Genomic DNA, 19,850 nt, shown 5'->3' on the forward strand with positions numbered 1-19,850 from the left:
GATACGACCGTCATGATGCTGTAAACAGAACCTGGATTCATCCGAAAAAATGACGTTTTGCCATTCGTGCACCCAGGTTCGTCGTCGAGTACACCATCGCAGGCGCTCCTGTCTGTGATGCGGCGTCAAGGGTAATCGCAGCCACGGTCTCCGAGCTGATAGTCCATGCTGCTGCAAACGTCGTCGAACTGTTTGGTTGTTGTCTTGCAAACATTCGCATCTGTTGACTCGGGGATCGAGACGTAGCTGCACGATCCGTTACAGCCTTATGGATAAGATGCCTGTCATCTCGATTGCTAGTAATACGAGGCCGTTGGGATCCAGCACGGCGTTCCGTATTACCCTCCTGATCCCACCGATTCCATATTCTGCTAACAGTCATAGGGTCTCGACCAACGCGAGTAGCAATGTCGCGATACGATAAACGGCAACCGCGATAGACTACAATCGGACTTTTAACGTTTCACCAGGCAACGCCGGTCAACTGCTGTTTGTGTATGAGAAATCGGTTGGAAACTTTCCTCGTGTCAGCACGTTGTAGGTGTCGCCACCGGCGCCAACCTTGTGTGAATGCTCTGATAAGCTAATCATTTGCGTATCACAGAATCTCCTTCCTATCTGTTAAATTTCGCGTCTATAGCACGTCATCTTCGTGGTGTAGCAATTTTAATGGCCAGTAGTGTAACACTGTATCAGTTGCGGTACGGAAAGTCCGCAGAACGAGAGTGTTTATTTATGTTGGTGGTACTGTAACACAGTGGGAGCACCGCCAGCCGCGATTACCCTGCAGGAGCGGGCAGGGCCGCTGCGGTCTCGCTGCGCCGCGCCTGATCGATCCCACTCTCTCTCTCCGGCTGCGGTCTGTCTGCACCGAAGCCCCGCGCCTTCTGGACTGCCGGAGCGCCCAGGTAGCGACCGCGGCACTGCCTGTCGACGAACCCGCCGTCTGAAACTCAAATACGAATTCCTCCGAACAAGTTTTGCAATGTGTCTGGACAGTGATTTCGCTAAACAGGAACAAACTGCACGAAACGATCGTTGAGAAGATAAGGAGGACAAAAGTTGATTCGCACATTTCGCCGGCAATGCCTTGCAACGTAGGCACACCCACTTTAGTGTCGAGAGGAAAGGTCTTTGACAGGGACAGGGGTATCAGGGTCACGAAGCTGGCCCTCCACCACGGGGTAAGCCAACATTTGCTGCGCGTGCAGGACATGTTACCGTAGGACTTGCTTCCGCGACGTCTGTTTTGTTAGTTACATGTTCATAGATAATTTGAACGATTTTTCTTTTTTGTGGAAACGGTGTTGAACCACTCCGTTTAAAGGTACGTGGATACGATTAGTGTTAACGTTAATGAACACATTACTTTTTAGTCCTTCTCCACGTTTTTCTTACTGCCCACCAATTTTTAGTCGCGCCGAGCGGTCTAAGGCGCTGCAATCATGGACTGTGCGGCTGGTCCCGGAGGAGGTTCGAGTCCTTCCTCGGACATGGGTGTGTGTGTTTCTCCGTAGGATAATTTAGGTTAAGTAGTGTGTAAGCTTAGGTTCAAATGGCTCTGAGCACTATGGGACTTAACATCTGTGGTCATCAGTCCTCTAGAACTTAGAACTACTTACACCTAACTAACCTAAGGACATCACACACATCCATGCCCGAGGTAGGATTCGAACCTACGACCGCAGCCGTCCCGCGGTTCCGGACTGAAGCGCCTAGAACAGCACGGCCACTGCGCCCGCGTGTAAACTTAGGGACTAACGACCTTAACAGTTAAGTGCCATAAGATTTCTGTGGTGTCACCGCCAGACACCACACTTGCTAGGTCGTTAGTATACGTCGGACCTGTGTGTCGCCACTATCAGTGATTGCAGACCGAGGGCCGCCACACGGCAGGTCTGGTCTAGAGAGACTCCCTAGCACTCGCCCCAGTTGTACAGTCGACTTTGCTAGCGATGGTTTACTGCCTATATATATTCTGAACAGATAATATTGTGAATCATGTACCCTCAGGGGCGACGTTCATCATTAATGGATTAAAGTTAAGTATCAAACTAATTACGTCCGCTTTCTGAATTCTAATTCCTTGTCATGTTCCAGACCTCACGTCAGTATAGTTCTTCCCTCCTCACGCCAGCCTGCGTGAGCTAAAACGCGTGCATTTCGGCCTGCTATAGTAACACGGTGTTGGCTTCTCTGCCAACACAACAATTTCACACACATTTGAAGCAATTTTTAAGTAGAAGTTTCCCAATGGAGTAGGAGGAATTGTGCAGGAGAAAGGATTTGAAGTTACATTTAAAACTTGCTTTCCTACCTGTGGCACATTTTACGTTCTTGCACAAATGATCAAAACTTTTTCTTGCTGCATATTGAACTTCTTTCTGAGTCACTTACAGCCTTAATAATGATTAACAAAGGTCTCTCTACCTCTATTTAGTGTTCGTCTCGAATTTTGATGGATTATTTATGACGAATTTCGTTAACGAATATACACTGCCGGGAAAATATTGCTGCACCCGTTAGATGTTTCCAATTCATTCAAGATTTGTAGGTTTTCAGCTTCTCCCGGCGTACTTCATGCTATTTCGACACTTACGATTTATTGTTGTAGCAGTGCATATGGAGTAAATGAAATGATTACATTTTTCAGACCAATAGCACAAGCAGTTCTGACGTACCGGCTATTGAACTGTGCTGAAACACCAGTATTAGTACACGGTGTAGCCTCCACGTGCGCCAATGCAGGCGCTGACTCCGGCATCCAGTCGGTCCTTCAGTTGGCGAATACTGCCCTGGCATACGTGGTGCCACGCCTAGTCGACTTGTTCACGTAGTTCTGCAAGAGTTGTCAGTTGACGAGACGTGCGTGTCACTTCTCGTCCCATCATATCAGACGCGTGTGCTACTGGAGATGGGGCAGACCAGCGAAGTTGCTGCACGTCTTGCAGAGCACTTTGACTTTCACGGGCAGCAGTATCTTGTTGGTTGGAAAAACACATTACCTTCCTTTTGCAACAACGGCAAAAGAACCGGTTCTGCATTCCGCTGGTTAGGGTCCTCTCCAGAAACACCAGAGGTGAACAAGAATTGTAGGATATCGCATTGAGGTGGGGCCAGTGTCTCTCGGACGAACGGCGCTAGAAGACAGCGGTCACCAGGTCTGCGTCATACGTGGAAGATGGCCGGCTCTGAGCACTATGGGACTTAACATCTGAGGTCATCTGTCCCCTAGAACTTAGAGCTACTTAAACCTAACTAACCTAAGGACATCACACCCAGCCATGCCCGAGGCAGGATTCAAACCTGCGACCGTAGCGGTCCATACGCGGAAGCGACCATCACTTAAGTGCAGGCAGAATCTGCTTCCATCGCTGAAGACCACGCGCACCATTCCACCTTCCAAGTGATGCTCTGGCAGCTTCAGTCGATCTGTGCACGTCGATGTTATGGCGTCAATGCGAGATGGCCTAGAGGTGCGCGTGTCAGTAGTCCCACTGCTAACAACCGGTCCGCAACAGTCCGTGTTGACACGTCTGGGCTCACAAGGCGTCTTATCTGTACCGTTGTAGCTGTACCATATGCCACTGCTGCCCTTACAACATGCCGATCCTGGCATACGTCTCTGCTGCATGGCCGTCCAATATCTCGCTACGCGATTGAGAATGTTCATGTGACCACTGACACCAGCATCGTTGCACAAATGCCGCAGCACGTCCACCTTGTGTGGCAGTTCTCCGGGAAGTCCATCACGCCACTCCGAAGGCCACAATTTAACCCCTTTCAAACTCGCTGAGTTGGCTGTAGGAAGCATGAGTGCGTGTTTTGCTATTTGGGGAGCAAAATAACTGATGATGGTCGAAGTAGAGAGGATATAAAATGTAGTCTGGCAATGGCAAGAAAAGCGTTTCTGAAGAAGAGAAATTTGTTAACATCGAGTATAGATTTAAGTGTCAGGAAGTCGTTTCTGAAAGTATTTGTATGGAGTGTAGCCATGTATGGAAGTGAAACATGGACGATAAATACACTCCTGGAAATTGAAATAAGAACACCGTGAATTCATTGTCCCAGGAAGGGGAAACTTTATTGACATATTCCTGGGGTCAGATACATCACATGATCACACTGACAGAACCACAGGCACATAGACACAGGCAACAGAGCATGCACAATGTCGGCACTAGTACAGTGTATATCCACCTTTCGCAGCAATGCAGGCTGCTATTCTCCCATGGAGACGATCGTAGAGATGCTGGATGTAGTCCTGTGGAACGGCTTGCCATGCCATTTCCACCTGGCGCCTCAGTTGGACCAGCGTTCGTGCTGGACGTGCAGACCGCGTGAGACGACGCTTCATCCAGTCCCAAACATGCTCAATGGGGGACAGATCCGGAGATCTTTCTGGCCAGGGTAGTTGACTTACACCCTCTAGAGCACGTTGGGTGGCACGGGATACATGCGGACGTGCATTGTCCTGTTGGAACAGCAAGTTCCCTTGCCGGTCTAGGAATGGTAGAACGATGGGTTCGATGACGGTTTGGATGTACCGTGCACTATTCAGTGTCCCCTCGACGATCACCAGTGGTGTACGGCCAGTGTAGGAGATCGCTCCCCACACCATGATGCCGGGTGTTGGCCCTGTGTGCCTCGGTCGTATGCAGTCCTGATTGTGGCGCTCACCTGTACGGCGCCAAACACGCATACGACCATCATTGGCACCAAGGCAGAAGCGACTCTCATCGCTGAAGACGACACGTCTCCATTCGTCCCTCCATTCACGCCTGTCGCGATACCACTGGAGGCGGGCTGCACGATGTTGGGGCGTGAGCGGAAGACGGCCTAACGGTGTGCGGGACCGTAGCCCAGCTTCATGGAGACGGTTGCGAATGGTCCTCGCCGATACCCCAGGAGCAACAGTGTCCCTAATTTGCTGGAAAGTGGCGGTGCGGTCCCCTACGGCACTCCGTAGGATCCTACGGTCTTGGCGTGCATCCGTGCGTCGCTGCGGTCCGGTCCCAGGTCGACGGGCACGTGCACCTTCCGCCGACCACTGGCGACAACATCGATGTACTGTGGAGACCTCACGCCCCACGTGTTGAGCAATTCGGCGGTACGTCCACCCGGCCTCCCGCATGCCCACTATACTCCCTCGCTCAAAGTCCGTCAACTGCACATACGGTTCACGTCCACGCTGTCGCAGCATGCTACCAGTGTTAAAGACTGCGATGGAGCTCCGTATGCCACGGCAAACTGGCTGACACTGACGGCGGCGGTGCACAAATGCTGCGCAGCTAGCGCCATTCGACGGCCAACACCGCGGTTCCTGGTGTGTCCGCTGTGCCGTGCGTGTGATCATTGCTTGTACAGCCCTCTCGCAGTGTCCGGAGCAAGTATGGTGGGTCTGACACACCGGTGTCAATGTGTTCTTTTTTCCATTTCCAGGAGTGTAGTTTGGACAAGAAGAGAATAGAAGCCTTTGAAATGTGGTGCTACAGAAAAATGCTGAAGACTTGATGGGTAGATCACATAACTAATGATGAGGTACTGAATAGAATTGGGGAGGAGTTTGTGGCACAACTTGACTAGAAGAAGGGATCGGTTGGTAGGACATGTTTTGAGACATGGAGGGATCACCAATTTAGTATTGGAGGGCAGCGTGGAGGGTAAAAATCGTGGAGGGAGACCGAGAGATGAATCCACTAAGCAGATTCAGAAGGATGTAGGCTGCAGTAGGTGCTGGGAGATGAAGAAGCTTGAACAGGATGGAGTAGCATGGAGAGCTGCATCAAACCAGTCTCAGGACAAGACCACAACAACAACAACAACAACAACATTATTGCCTACTCCCTTCATACGTTCGCACCACACTGAGCCTTCTGACTCGTGAGCGTTCGCTATTAACTGGTAAACATACATGGCGCTCTGGTAGCTATGCCACTACGCTATGTGTTGGCGGACGACGTTGAAACACTTATCAGCATGGTATATGTAGTATCCACCAGGTGGGTTATGCTGTCATCGGATCAAAATCGAAATCCTTTTTCCAGCTGTACCATTTTCCCCCCCGGCAGTGTATGTATTCTGACCGCGAAACTAAAATGTCTAGTTCCGTGAAGAGGTATTTGTGTGACGTCCGTGATCCGTTCTATTCACACATGAGACCACTTTTAGGAGGGACGGTATGGCCGCCCTTCACAGCATCTATCTGTGAACTGTATAGAATCCCCACAGTAAGCAGACCATCAGCACCGGTTGAGCCACAGTGTATGGGCGGGGATCATTGGCCACCACTTCGTGACCCCCAAACAGCATAACTCATCTACTGCTTTTAGTATCCCGTTTCGTAATCTAATTCCCACAGAATCTCTTGTGATTTACTTCTACTGCATACCTTTACCCTTGTTTTACTTTTGTCGACATCCATATTATATCTTCCCAACACACTACTCATTCCTTTCAACAGCTCATAGAACTCCCTTGGTATCTCTGACAGAATTACGTCACTACCGAACGTAAAAGTTTTTTCTTCTTCTTCTCCTCCTTGTACTTTCATTCCTATTCCAAATTTATCCTTGGTTTCCTTTACACCTTGCTCTTTCTACAGATTCAGTGACGTCGGGTAGAAGTCTCCCTTCTCAATCACTCCATTGCTTTCATGTCCTTAGCCTGTTATAAATGCACCGTGATTTCTGTACAAGTTGTGAATAACCTTTCGTTGCCTTAATTTTATCCCTGATACCGCCAAAATTTCGAAGAGTATAATCCAGTAAACATTGTCGAAATGTTTTATTAAAGCAATGAATTTGTTAATCTGAATGAGATTTTCACTCTGCAGCGGAGTGTGCGCTGATATTAAACTTCCTGGCAGATTAGAACTGTGTGAAGGACCGAGACTCGAACTCGGGACCTTTGCCTTTCGAGGGCAAGTGCTCTACCAACTGAGCTACCCAAGCACGACTCTCGCCCCGTCCTCATAACTTGAGCACTTGCCCGCGAAAGGCAAAGGTCCCGAGTTCGAGTCTCGGTCCGGCACACAGTTTTAATCTGCCAGGAAGTTTCATATCAGCGCACACTCCGCTGCAGAGTGAAATTCTGATTCTGGAAACATCCCCCAGGCTGTGGCTAAGCCATGTCTCCGCAATATCCTTTCTTTCAGGAGTGCTAGTTCTGCAAGTTTCGCAGGAGAGCTTCTGTAAAGTTTGGAAGGTAGGAGACGAGGTACTGGCAGAAGTAAAGCTGTGAGTACCGGGCGTGAGTCATGCTTCGGTAGCGCAGTTGGTAGAGCACTTGCCCGCGAAAGGCAAAGGTCCCGAGTTCGAGTCTCGGTCGGGCACACAGTTTTAATCTGCCAGGAAGTTTCAATTTGTTAACCTGTCTTCTAAGCTAAGTGGTAGTGTCAATACACAGTCGAGAGGTGCTATTATTTCTGCGGAACCGAAATTGATTTTCGCCGAGGTGGGTCTCCTTTTTTTTCATTTCTTCTGTGCCAGTACTCGTTTTCGTGTCTTTGGGTGAAGCAGCTCAGGCCGTTACACGTCACTGCAATTCTGAAACAGCCCAGCTGCATCAAATTATTGACGCGCCCAACATTAAGTAGTGTCGGTATTCATTAAAAGACGAGACGTTCGTTGGAAGTGACACCAGCTGGGTGCGTGCAGCGCTGAAGTGACTTTGACTGATGGCGCACCGAGACGCCGCCGCGCGGCAGACTCTGAGATGGCGAGGCTTCCGCAGTACAGGAGCGCCCTCCCCCATATCTGGGAGACGCGGCGGGCAGCGCCGCTTGATGACGGCGGCTGAGGGCCCGGCCAGTCATTAGGCAGGCTGGCTGCTGGGTGCTGACTGGCTCATATCGGGCCGCGTAACGACTGCCCGCCCACCCATCGGCTCCGCCAGGCCTTATCTCGCCGCCCGCGACGCTTCGATCTCCCGGCCTGATGGAGCAATCTCGTGGGTGCGCCGCGCGCCCCACCTGCGAGCGCGAACGCGAGTGGTAGTCCGGAGCCTGCGCGAGGTGTGTAACAGCTGAACGCCGCGCCTCCTCTGTGGTCGGCATCTGCTCTAGGGAACCTGCATAATGTTCTTCTTCTACTGTTTCTTCATTACGGGCTGTGCCCGGCCACGCTTTGCTGTGGCTCAAATGGTTCAAATGGCTCTGAGCACTACGGCACTTAACTGCTGAGGTTATCAGTCCCCTAGAACTTAGAACTACTTAAACCTAACTAATCTAAGGACATCACACACATCCATGTCCGAGGCAGGATTCGAACCTGCGACCGTAGCGGTCGCGCGGTTCCAGACTGTACAGCGTAAAACCGCACGGCCACTCCGGCCGGCGCTGTGACTCAGTCTCCTTACATCCAAACCTCCCGATGTCAGACCTTCAGACGGGCACCAGACGTTGTGTGTCCATAGAGTATCAACCTACACACCGATTCAGCTCTTACTATCTGTCGTCCAGCAGAACACGCGTAAGCGGTAATTAAAAGTAACACCGGAACTATCAGAGAACAGGAAAAGTGTGCCTGTGAACAATTAACACGTTTAGCTTCCGTGGATGAGTTGGTAGAGCGTTACGTCGTCGTACCGAGGGGGTCCCGGACTCAAATCCCAAAGGTGATAGTTTTTTTTTTTTTTTTTTTTTTTTTTTTTTTTTTTTTTTTTCCATGAAAGTTGTTGTTCCGCGTAGTCAGCGCATATACATCTTTCCCACTAGAGCGCGCCACACTAAGCACAACAGTGCAGGCGCAGCGCTCGTCCCGTCTCCACACTACAAGATGGCGCTGCCTTAGAGACGGACCAAATTCTGCTTCTGCCGATCCGCGTATTAATATGTAATGCAGCCAATGAGATTGCTCTCCTCTTCAAGCTCCAAACCTTCGCCCTTCCCATTAACTACGTCCGTCTGATCGGCTCCTTTCTCTCCCGCCGTCCTTCCTATGTCACCATCCATAACACCGACTCCTACACCTTTTTCCCCTCCGCCGGTGTGCCCCAAGGCTCCGTCCTCTCCCCCCTTCTGTACCTTTTGTACACGGCGGACATGCCGCCGCCGTCAGCCCCCGTCCACCTTCTCCAGTTTGCCGATGACACCGACTTCCTTGCCCTTGCCCCCACCCTACAGCGCTCCCAACACCTTCTCCAATCCCATCTTGACCGGTTCACCGCTTGGTGCAACCAGTGGTTGCTCAAGGTCAATCCCTCCAAAACCCAGGCGATCACTGTAGGCAAAACCACCCCTTCCTTCCGCCTCCTTGATTTCTATCTCACCATCTATGGCCGTCCTATCGCCCTCACTCCCACCCTTAAGCACCTTGGCGTCACCCTCGACCGTCGCCTCTCCTGGACTCCCCACCTCCGGACAATCCAAGCCAAGGCACGCTCCCGCCTCAGTCTCCTCAAGCTCCTCTCTGGCCGTACGTGGGGTCTGGACCCCTCCACCATCCTCCACACCTATAAGTCCCTCATCCGTCCTATCCTTTGTTATGCCCATCCAGCTTGGATCTCCGCCCCCCTACCTTTTATAAATCCCTCCTTGAACGTCATGCTCTCCGCCTCGCCTATCGCATCCGTCTCCCCTCCCCCACGTGGATCCTGTACAATCTCATCCCCTTCCCCCACCTCCTCCTTTTCCTTGAAAGGATACGGATCCTGTACACCTCCTGCAAACTCGATCCTCCTCACCCGCTCGTCTCCCCGATCCTCTCCCACCCCCGCCCTCTGCCGCGCCTATATTCGCACGTCCCACCCGGTCTCCATCTCTCCACCCTCATTACCCTCTCCCAAGGTGGCTTCCGCCAGCTGCCCCTCCCTGATGATGTCCTCCTCCCCTCCATCTACCCCTCCTATCAACTTTAACCCTGCCCCACCCCCCACTTCCGGTGTCCTTTCCTTTGGGCACCCTGCCTCCCTTCTCTTCCCTTCCCTTCTCTTTCCTTTTCCCACGTCCCCTCCCTCCACCCCTCTTCCCCCGGGTTTCCCCTCCCCCTTCCACCCTCCCCCCTTTCTCCCCTGCCCGTGGCATCTCTGCTCTCCCCTCTCGCTCTCCCACTCCCCTTCCTCCTGCTCCTCTCTTGGCAGGTCCCCGGACTCGCACATGCATAGTGAACATTCGCGCGCCGGAGATCATCGCCATCAGTATCTCGTGTGTGTGCTTCGTTTTGTGTTTCGTGCAGTTACGACTCCACTGTTCACATGTGCCATCGCCGTTCTCCGTGTTTTGTGCGCCGTGTCCACCAGTGTTAGTGTTTTTATCGTCCAACGTGAACGGCTTCATGTTTATTGTTATTTTGTATCTCCATTTTTTGCCCGCCGTTTTTTGTATTGTCTGTATCACCTCTATGTCATGTTATTGTTCCACTTAAGGCTGAAGAGCAGCGTAATGTGCTGCTGCCAGCCCGCCTGTATGGGTAATTAAAATTACAATAAAGGAAAAAAAAATGAGATTGCTGCTAACGTAGAACCTTTTCTCCTCACGGATCACACTCGCGCAGTGATACCTGAACGCACGAGGTATTATAATGAGTGTACAGACCTCCGATTAGTCAGTCTGCATTTATGTGCATCTGTCTGTACCAGTCTACATTAGTCTGTACCAGTCTATGGTCAAGTGTCAGTCTGCGCCTAATAAGATTATCATATTCCTATACATAGCCATGAAGAAAAATATATAGACACTTTGTCAAGTATCAGAGATATGTGAGAATAACATTAACGTGCCAAGACCAAAGGAACTTCCGATTGTCAATTGTAAACAGCATCCAGAGTCAAGTTATGTAATGTTTATGATTTTTATTATTTTAATAAATGTGTGTGAAAATTAATCAAGTTCTGTTTAAAGTTGGTCACCGTCAATCTGCTACTCTAAGCGTGTAAGTGGCATTTCTATCGTTTGACCTAACGGTAGAAGATAAACACGTCACAATAAGACCACGAGACATATTGCTGACAGTCGCCTACTTCATTAGAGCGACAAGTCAAATAATCTTTACGCACACCATAAAAGTGTTACATGGAACAACATGTTTATGACATGTGAAACGACTGTTTGAATGTACAGCAATGTCCTCTTGGCAGCCTGCTTTTGTGCTGTTCCTACGAAAGTAGTAAAACGATAGAGTACATCGTAGTTTCACAGAACATACAATCAGAATAGAAAAATAAAGAAACAATTGAAGCACACGTGCGGAGTAATAGTAATTGTAATAATAATAATAATATACATAGTAAATCTATAGTAGTAATAATAAACGAAATAATAAGATTAATAATAAGTTCATGACGTTCAAAAATCATTGCAAAGACGATCCGCTTCCCCCCCACTCTCCAACACACAACACACAACACACACCACACACACACACACACACACACACACACAGAGTGTCATTCATTCAGATACAAAGGCATCACAATAATGGTTGCATACGAAGAAGTGTGTGAAAGAAATTACAAATACTTTCGTACACCACTTGATGAATCCCACATTTGCGCATCCACCCTGAAGATTACAGAATGAAAGTTTGTGTCTGAAACACAACTTTGTCAAAGTTTCAAGGGGTGTGGGTTCATCAACGAGTTTAGCCATTATCCACCCATGAGGTAGATAACTTTGTACGTGACGGACTCCAGCTTAAGAAGATTATTGCATTGCTGCAGACTGATCTCTTCGGAAGAACATGGAGCAGCATCGGATATTTTGCTATTCATACGCTAGTACGTACCGAAGAAATGAAGATCGAGAGGTTGGCAAATGAAGGTTATCTTTGCTGGAATTACGTGAATTGTGATTTTGTCTTCTGGTAGGTTATTTTGTACGTGCAACTCCCTGACAACACTCGCGTCTTTGTGGGAAGTGTAAGAATCCAGAATTAGCATAAGTTTCTCTCCACTGATTTGTTCCACTACTGCTTCTTGTAGAAATGTCCTGAACAGTTCTGTGGGTCATTTTGCCGGAGGAGTGAGAATGGACGATTAAATTTGGTATTTGTGAGTACTTAAAGAACAAGGCTCTTGAAGGACAACAAACAGCTTTGGAGGAAGTTTGACGTTGAAGCAAGTTTGCCCGTCTGTGAAAGGAATCAAATAATTGTGTACGTACGGGCTCTCGCGTGAACAGACTGTACAACCCCTACAATATCTTTAGAACGACTTGCTGCAAGGGTGCGGCCCAAAGGCATCTCCTTGTTGAATGCACTTTCGTCGGCGGTGTAGAGATCTGTGTCTATGTAGGCTGTCGTGAGTGCACGAGTTGCTTGTTGCCAGTCCTCTACAGTTTTCTGGATGTCGTTACTATTGTAAAATGTTCTCACTGTAACAAAAAGATATGGCAATATTGTTTTTACGCTTCCAGCGCAAGACCCTACTATCGGTGGCGTCAAATGTTGGAAAATTTAACTGTCTCGCTTTTGTTTTCGCCCACTATTTCATGTCTACATCGTGAACACATCAGCCTTCCGGGTGGCGGTGTTTGAAGGTCTCCGTCATATGTATTGTAATACACTCCTGGAAATGGAAAAAAGAACACATTGACACCGGTGTGTCAGACCCACCATATTTGCTCCGGACACTGCGAGAGGGCTGTACAAGCAATGATCACACGCACGGCACAGCGGACACACCAGGAACCGCGGTGTTGGCCGTCGAATGGCGCTAGCTGCGCAGCATTTGTGCACCGCCGCCGTCAGTGTCAGCCAGTTTGCCGTGGCATACGGAGCTCCATCGCAGTCTTTAACACTGGTAGCATGCCGCGACAGCGTGGACGTGAACCGTATGTGCAGTTGACGGACTTTGAGCGAGGGCGTATAGTGGGCATGCGGGAGGCCGGGTGGACGTACCGCCGAATTGCTCAACACGTGGGGCGTGAGGTCTCCACAGTACATCGATGTTGTCGCCAGTGGTCGGCGGAAGGTGCACGTGCCCGTCGACCTGGGACCGGACCGCAGCGACGCACGGATGCACGCCAAGACCGTAGGATCCTACGCAGTGCCGTAGGGGACCGCACCGCCACTCCCCAGCAAATTAGGGACACTGTTGCTCCTGGGGTATCGGCGAGGACCATTCGCAACCGTCTCCATGAAGCTGGGCTACGGTCCCGCACACCGTTAGGCCGTCTTCCGCTCACGCCCCAACATCGTGCAGCCCGCCTCCAGTGGTGTCGCGACAGGCGTGAATGGAGGGACGAATGGAGACGTGTCGTCTTCAGCGATGAGAGTCGCTTCTGCCTTGGTGCCAATGATGGTCGTATGCGTGTTTGGCGCCGTGCAGGTGAGCGCCACAATCAGGACTGCATACGACCGGGGCACACAGGGCCAACACCCGGCATCATGGTGTGGGGAGCGATCTCCTACACTGGCCGTACACCACTGGTGATTGTCGAGGGGACACTGAATAGTGCACGGTACATCCAAACCGTCATCGAACCCATCGTTCTACCATTCCTAGACCGGCAAGGGAACTTGCTGTTCCAACAGGACAATGCACGTCCGCATGTATCCCGTGCCACCCAACGTGCTCTAGAAGGTGTAAGTCAACTACCCTGGCCAGCAAGATCTCCGGATCTGTCCCCCATTGAGCATGTTTGGGACTGGATGAAGCGTCGTCTCACGCGGTCTGCACGTCCAGCACGAACGCTGGTCCAACTGAGGCGCCAGGTGGAAATGGCATGGCAAGCCGTTCCACAGGACTACATCCAGCATCTCTACGATCGTCTCCATGGGAGAATAGCAGCCTGCATTGCTGCGAAAGGTGGATATACACTGTACTAGTGCCGACATTGTGCATGCTCTGTTGCCTGTGTCTATGTGCCTGTGGTTCTGTCAGTGTGATCATGTGATGTATCTGACCCCAGGAATGTGTCAATAAAGTTTCCCCTTCCTGGGACAATGAATTCACGGTGTTCTTATTTCAATTTCCAGGAGTGTATTTTCGTACTTCTTCGCAGACTAACTTTTCCGTTTCCGTTCATATAACATACATTGTGCTTTTTGCTTTTTGCTTTTTGACGTTAAGCCAGCATTTGAACATATCGATTTTCTCGTTTTTTGAGCAAAACACTACCCTTTTTTCGTTCTCTGGTGCTTCACCGCTTCCATCGCTTGAGGACCCTTTGGCGGTGATACCGAAGACGTCAACCGTAGTCCGTTCACTTGGTCAGAAACGAACGGCGATATCTAATGTTTTCTCTTCTGTGACATTCGACGCATTCCATTGATAACTTGTGTCCCGTAGGAGTGCTGCACGCACACTTTCTCTCATCTTCAGTTATTTCCGTTGTACGTACACAACATCACGAGTGGTTTCTGTTCTTTCGCACTTGTCTGCTGGAACACCACACCTGTCTACACAAACGTACTGTGTAGGTGTGCTACTTTCAACTAACATACATATCTGTACAGATGTACTCTGTAGGTGTGCTACTTTCAACAAACGATGCGGAAGCAGACTGCCAAAAGACGTTTCAACGAACTCCGGAACGTTAATTTTTTACGTATAAGGGAATGTTTTCCGATATAAAAGCTTCATGTGTAACCAGTGAAAGAAATTGTCAGTGGGGGCTGAACCCGCGACCTTTGTACGACGACCTAACGCTGTAGGAACTCACCCACGGAAGCTAAACGTATTAATAGTTCACAATACGCTTTTCCTGCTCACTGGTAGTTCTGTTGTTGCTTTCAATTAACGTTTACGCCCGTTCTGCTGGACGGCAACACGAAGCTGGAACTGATTCAGAGTTTTGGTTGATACTCTATCGACATTCAACATTTGGCACCGATCTGAGTGTCTGCCATCTGGAGGTTTCGGTATTAGATGGAAGAGAAACAAAAAAGAAAGCACATTCGTATGTGAAATGTTTGCGATGTTATTGTGGCCGCACAACAGGAATTAACAGACATTTCATTTCGGAAATGGTTCGGGAATTCAATATTCCGAGATCCACAGTGTGAAAGAGTGTGCTGAGAACACCAGATTTCATTCATTGCCTCTCGCCACGTTCAACGCGTGGGCGGCTGCCTTCACTTGACGACCGAGAGCAGCGGCTTGCGCGTAGAGTTGTCAGTGCGTACAGACAAGCAACACTCCTTGAAATAACCGCAGAAATCGACGTGGGACGTTCCACGAACGTATCCGTTAGGACAATGTGGCAGACGACTGATGCGGTTGCCTTTTCTGACAACACGAAACCGCCTGCACCGCCTGTCCTGGGCTGATGGCCATCTCGGTTGAACCCTAGAGGACTGGAAAACTGTCGTCTCGTCAGATAAGTCCTGATTTCAATTGGTAAGAGCTGATGGTTGGGTTCGGATGTGGCGCAGACCCCACGACGCCACAGATCCAAGCTCCATAATGGTGTGGACGTCGCTTACATCGAATGGACTGGATCCTCGGGGCCAACTGAGCTGACCATTGACTGGATTTGATTATGTTCAGCTATTTGGAGACCATTTGCAGCTATTCATGGACTTTTTTTCTCGTTTTGCCGAATATGCCATCGACTGCAGTTGTTCATGACTGGTTTGAAGACCACTCTGGACTATTTGATGCAGTTCGCTCGACATGCATCCCATCGAACATTTATGGGATATAATCGGAAGGTCAGTTCATGCACAAAATCCTGCACCGGTAACCTTTTCGCAGTTATGGACAGCTATAGAGGCGGCAGCATGGCCCAGTATTTCTGCAGGGGACTTCCAACGACTTGTTGAATCCATACCACGTCCAGTTGCTGCACTATGCCGGGCAAAAGGAGGTCCGACACAGTGTTAGGAGAGCTCCCACGCCTTGCGTCAACTCAGCGTATAGCGGTTTAGGTATTTAGTAATAACCAAATGGCTCTGAGCACTATGGGACTTAACATCTGTGGTCATCAGTCCCCTAGAACTTAGAACTAATTAAACCTAACTAACCTAAGGACATCAGACACACCCATGCCCGAAGCAGGAGTCGAACCTGCGACCGTAGCAGTCGCGCGATTCCCGACAAAGCGCCTAGAACCGCTAGACCACCGCGGCCGGCAGTAATAACCAGTAAGCTCCCAAAGTGTTAGCAAACACTCGATGAGTATAGTGCGAGTGATTTGAAAAAGCTAGGTTGTCTCGCATCTCAGTGTTTGATGTCATGTCTCCAATGATGTAATGTTGTAGGTACATTCAGTTGATACTGTCTGCGTAATATGCTGCGAATAGAATTCATAGTAAAGAAGTAAAAAATTAAAACTTAAAGGCTGATGGAGCATTTCTATTGTATAAAAACCGAAAATGTAAGTGGATGAACTTTTTTCCTTTGTGGGAGAAGTCGACGAGAAAAAGTTTCGAAAGAGGAGGGCTGAAAAAGGATACACGGACTCTGCTGCCTCGGATCACATTAAAATTTCTTCGGATGGTTTTGAACGATCTCTTGTGGTTGCAGTCTGTATATAAGAGCAAAAACTGCGTTCGCGCTGTTGTACTCCAAAGTAATCTACATTCAGCCCTATGACGTCCTTACGGAAGGGCTAAATCAGTAGTGTCGAGCGTTATCGAGAACGTCGTCCTGTCGTATGTCGCGCTGCGAACTGTCGTTGTCGACTGCGAAGTGTGTTGGGAATAATGCCGCAAGTGAGGGGTGATTTCACTGACGCCGTTTATGTCACCCCATAAGGCCTTTTCTTGTTGATTCTGAGCGGTGGCGTGACTGAAGTGTTTTCATCAGCCACCCATAAGAAAGCAACGCGATTCCAGCGTTGGGCGTCGTGGTTCTGACGTCCATCGCAGAGGCCGCAAAAGGTGGGGTGGAATGTGGGTAAGAGGGGCTGTGTCGACATTGCCATAGCACTACACGTCTAGTGTCGACATCTTGTGTGAATCGCCGCCGAGACCGAACGTTACGTCACAGGGCGCCACGCTTACGTACCATAACAGAGGAAGTTTGTGCGTGTCGCAGGGGGAGGGAATTACGGTAGTTCGAAAAAGAAATGATCGTTTAGTTATGTTGCGCAGTGGAGATGCGCGAAATTACTTTTTTATGACATAAGGATGTAAGAAATTACTGGTTTCGTGTTTTGCGATATCTCGAATGGGCCGTAACTGCATAACTTTCTGGAGAAAGTGGAACACCAAGCAAGACTGAGAGATGGATAGTAAAATTTAAAGTGGCTCTAAGCAGTATGGGACTTAACATCTGAGGTCATCAGTCCCGTAGAACTTCGAACTACTTAAACATAACCAATCTAAGAGCATCACACACATCCATGCCCGAGGCAGGATTCCAACCTGCGACCGTAGTGGTCGCGCGGTTCCAGACTCTAGCGCCTAGAACCGCTCGGCCACAGAGGCCGGCACAATAAAATTTAATCCAGCGACTACGGACATGACACTACACAAATGATTGGATTTACAGACCTGTGCATGCGCTGTGACTACGGAATTTCAGTACGGAGTAGCGCCACCACCTTCTACAATCACAGTCGCCAGACGTCGTTGCGTCGAATGAAAGAAGGGTCTGAATACGCTACTGGTCAATTAGGCGCGTCCACGATGCATCAACTGCGGCTGCTGGAGGACCTGAACGAACAAGTTGCCGACAGACCATATCCCATATACGTTCGTTTGGCGACATGTCTGGCGGAGGGCAGGGCAGGGAGGCAGCAGTACCAATGGTTCATCGAAGAAGGCTCGCACATTCCTCATTATAAGCGGCCGGGCATTGCTGAAGTATGGAATGTGTGAACGGCGCTGCAGGGGGGACAGTGCCTCGGGCTGTAAACCGTTCACTGACGTAGATTGCCGCCAACAAGTAGTTAGCGAGATCCTGTATTGTAGGCAATGGCCCACTAAATCTCTGCACTTCGCGTTTGTCCGCTATGCGGTTCAACATTGGAGTCCGCCTGATTGCTTTCACCACGGCTATGTCGAACGCCTATGCGGCCATCACTGTAGGACGAGTTGACACGGGACTCGTCCGGAAACACTTCATTTTGCTACTCAGCGAGCCAGCGCCGATGTTCACGTGCCTATTGCAGTCTGTGAAGTTGGTGGGTTCTGGTCAGTGGAAGCCGACGAAATGGCGTGTGAGCGCCCAGTCCAGCCCGCGGGAGACAAGGCCGAACCGCCGACACAGACGCGTCCACACCCGCTGCAGTGCTCCAGCGTCGTGCCGACACAGTGGACAGAGCTGTTGTGTCCGTCACGGCCAGGCGGGCAACAAGGTAGCTGTTGTCTCGCGCTGTGCTCAGCCTGTCTCCCTGTACGGCCCTCTGCCCTCCGCCGGCGGAGCAGCGAGGCCCTGTACGTGACGGCGCAGTGTCCGGGAGAGACGTATTACTCTGCCCCGTTCGAACGCACTCACTTGCCGATATTCCCCCTCCCCCCGTCATTTTGGGGAGCCGTAGTGGCAGTTGGTCACACGTTTCCATTTCGTATGCCGGCTCTGCACGGACTGCAGGGCAAGAGAAACGGAAGAAGGCACACGCAGGCATCGCACAAAATTCCGTTGTAAGTAGTTGCACTTGTCACTGAATATCGTCGAGCTATGGATCAGAAGAAACTGTACTTTAACGATACAATTACAGGCTTTCTAAATGCATCGATTACGAGTGAAATTAAAATATAAATGTAATATTTCCGTTTCTGTTAATTTGTAAAATGGTAGCCCCACACGCTTCCTTTCGCTCACAGCTTTTGCCGTCTTCCGCAGATATTTATTTCTCATGTAGTAACTGATGTAAATCCTGGAATGGTGAGATTTTCAAACTGTTATTGTACGGCGTATGTGCGAGTCTGTCATAAATGTGGTTTATTCTGATTGGTCGAGAATACAGTCGTTTAGTATTTTACCTCTAACCACCAACTCACGCACACAATATTTTAATATTTGGCCGGCTTAATGGAAAACATCGTTAGTACTGTAACTTGAAATAGTCCCTCCCTCCAGTATCACCGAGGTCTTTCGTAGGTTTTCCTTAGTTTTTTAGGTGAATTCCGGAACGCAAATCATCCCACATATTCTTCCAGATATTCCTAAGTGCGATACCTCTGTCTTACCCTCAGCCCGCTTGGACATTTGGCTGAAAAGACCGAGGTCCTACAGCTGCCGTAGCCTTACCATTTGGAGAGAGAGAGAGAGAGAGAGAGAGAGAGAGAGAGAGAGAGAGAGAGAGAGAGAGAGAGAGAGACCGTGGGTGGGGGGAGGGGGGGGGGCGGACGGGCAGAGACCTAGCTAGCCACTCGTCGACTTTTTATTTACGCCCATAAACAGATACACTTTTACAGACATCAGGCTTTCTATTTTTTGTTGGCGACGTATTGTCGCTGAATTAAATTAGAGGATCTCTTACCCCGATTCGTACCAAGGTTTTCAAGGGGCTCTCTTATGTTGCAACGCTAATGCTGGATCTCGGAATCGCGTCTTAACTCCGACTTCCGCTGTCCGCCTTCACTCTCGTCTGGTATTTAGCTGAGAAGTCCCTCACTGCACCCTTAGAGACAAACAATTAAAAGTTCTGGAAAAAATGACACTAACTAAAATATTGAAAATAAAACCGAAAATTGCACATAGTTCTTAATTTTCAAAGGATTTGTTTTATTGCCATCAGCAAACTTACTGATCCCATGCAAGGCGATGTCTTAGTTTGCGTAGCTACTTCTGTCACAGTCCTGTCGACCTTAAGAACGCAGTCCAGTTAGATTTGCAATTTTTTGAACAATTCTCTCCGTAAAGAGCATGAAAAAATGATTTTGCAAGGACCCAAATAATTACATTAAAGAGTTACTGGGTGTTGGAGAAATGCACGGCTATAAACCACGGCGAGGTTCAGCACCCGCACAAGATAAAAAAAGGCTTGTGAATATGGGCCCAGAAATGGATATTTATTG

At 49.5% G+C, this 19,850-nt stretch overlaps 1 protein-coding gene and 1 non-coding gene across 3 annotated transcripts in view; one reads left to right on the plus strand and one right to left on the minus strand.

Moving 5' to 3' along the window:
• The window catches only part of LOC126425011 (fasciclin-2), a 927,523-nt gene that overhangs the window by 485,163 nt on the left and 422,510 nt on the right, over positions 1-19,850 (plus strand). The gene's annotated exons all lie outside the window — the stretch shown is intronic.
• On the minus strand, positions 6,877-6,955 carry Trnas-cga (transfer RNA serine (anticodon CGA)). Its single transcript has one exon. It is a non-coding gene; the product is annotated as a tRNA-Ser (tRNA).

The sequence above is a fragment of the Schistocerca serialis genome, chromosome 10 (genome assembly GCF_023864345.2).
Source record: "Schistocerca serialis cubense isolate TAMUIC-IGC-003099 chromosome 10, iqSchSeri2.2, whole genome shotgun sequence".
Lineage (NCBI taxonomy): Eukaryota > Metazoa > Arthropoda > Insecta > Orthoptera > Acrididae > Schistocerca > Schistocerca serialis.